This window comes from Schistocerca cancellata, chromosome 10 (assembly GCF_023864275.1).
Source record: "Schistocerca cancellata isolate TAMUIC-IGC-003103 chromosome 10, iqSchCanc2.1, whole genome shotgun sequence".
NCBI classification, from domain to species: domain Eukaryota; kingdom Metazoa; phylum Arthropoda; class Insecta; order Orthoptera; family Acrididae; genus Schistocerca; species Schistocerca cancellata.
Genome location: NC_064635.1, coordinates 189,514,778 through 189,516,758, shown reverse-complemented (window position 1 = coordinate 189,516,758; position 1,981 = coordinate 189,514,778). Strand labels below are relative to the sequence as shown.

Sequence of the window (1,981 nt, the reverse complement as noted above, 5' to 3'; positions counted from 1 at the left end):
ACACATTTTCATGACGTTATGGGAGGTAGAATACTAGGGCGACTGGAGGCTGGTCAAACATAGCAGGCCGTAGCACGGGCCCTCTGTGTGCCACAAAGTGTGATCTCAAGATTATAGCAACGATTCCAGCAGACAGGAAACCTGTCCAGGAGCTGCTGTACGGGACGTCCACAGTGTAAAACACCACAAGAAGGCCGATATCTCACCATCAGTGCCCGCAGACGGGAACTTACCGCAGCCACTGGAACAGTTGTCTCCAGACACACAGTCTACAGACGATTGAACAGACATCGTTCATTCGCCCAGACACCTGTAAGGTGCATTCCACTGACCCCTGGTCACAGGAGAGCACCTAAAGCCTGGTGTCAAGAACACAGTACATGGTAATTTGATCAGTGGTCCCGGGTTACGTTCACAGACGAGTCCAGGTATAGTCTGAACAGTGATTCTCGCCGGGTTTACATCTGGCGTGAACCAGGAACCAGATACCAACCCATTAATGTCCTTGAAAGGGATCTGTATGGTGGTCGTGGTTTGATGGTGTGGGGTGGGATTATGATTGGGGCACGTACACCCCCTGCATGTCTTTGAGAAAAGAACTGTATTGGGACACCATTTTGCACCAGTATTTCCGCCCTGTCAGGGTTGCAGTGCATCCCACCTTCCTCCTGATGGATGATATCGCACGACCCCACCGAGCTGCCATCGTAAAGGTGTACCTTGAAACAGAAGATATCAGGCGAATGGTGGCCTGCCTGTTCTCCAGACCTGTACCCCATCGAGCACGTCTGGGATGCTCTCGGTCGACGTATCGCTGCACGTCTTCAAACCCCTACAACACTTCAAATGGCTCTGAGCACTATGGGACTTAACTGCTGTGGTCATCAGTCCCCTAGAACTTAGAAATATTTAAACATAACTAACCTAAGGACATCACACACAGCCATGCCCGAAGCAGGATTCAAACCTGCGACCGTATCGGTCACGCGGTTCCAGACTGTAGCGCCTAGAGCGACACGGCCACTCCGGTCTGCTACTTCAGGAGCTTCGACAGGCACTGGTGCAAGAATGGAAGGCTATACCTCAGCAGCTGCTCGACCACCTGACCCAGAGTATACCAACCCGTTGTGCGGCCTGTGTACGTGTGCATGGTGGTCGTATCCCAATAGATGCCGGTGTACATGCGCAGGAAACAGTGGAGTTTTGTAGCACATGTGTTTCTGGACGGTTTACTCAACTTATCACCAATACGGTGGACTTACAGATTTGTGTCGTGTGTGTTCCCTATTTGAAATGATAATTAAATGGACACCCTAGCTGCAAGTAGTCGTTGATGTACTTCATTGGGGAGATGTTGAAAATGTGTGCCCCGACCGGGACTCGAACCCGGGATCTCCTGCTTACATGGTAGACGCTCTATCCATCTGAGCCACCGCGGGCACAGACGATTGTGCGTCTGCAGGGACTTATCCCTTGCACGCTCCCCGTGAGATCCACATTCCCAACATGTCCACACCACTACATTCGTAGTGCGCCTAATAGATGTTTGCCCATCATACTCATTACTCGTGGCAGATTAATCTACCAAGTTCCGTACGAGTTCGGGCATTGCGTGTGCGTTCGCACAAGAAGGTCAATGGCCGGGAAGCCATATTTTAACTATATATGACGGTAGTATCTGTTCCCGAAAGAACAGTTACCGTGGATGACCATGCATCTTTGCTAAAAATGAAATGATAATTAAATGGACACCCTAGCTGCAAACAGGCCTTGATGTACTTCATGTACTTCATGATTAGGAGATCGCGGGTTCGAGTCCCGCTCGGGGCACACATTTTCAACATGTCCCCAATGAAGTACATCAACGCCTGTTTGCAGCTAGGGTGTCCATTTAATTATCATTTCATTTCTAGCAAAGCTGCACGGTCATCCACGGTAACTGTTCTTTCGGGAACAGATACTACCGTCATATATAAATGTT

At 49.8% G+C, this 1,981-nt stretch overlaps 1 non-coding gene across 1 annotated transcript; it reads right to left on the bottom strand.

The window, feature by feature from the left end:
- Positions 1 to 1,365: 1,365 nt before the first annotated feature.
- On the bottom strand, positions 1,366 to 1,440 carry Trnat-ugu (transfer RNA threonine (anticodon UGU)). Its single transcript has one exon. It is a non-coding gene; the product is annotated as a tRNA-Thr (tRNA).
- Positions 1,441 to 1,981: the final 541 nt, after the last annotated feature.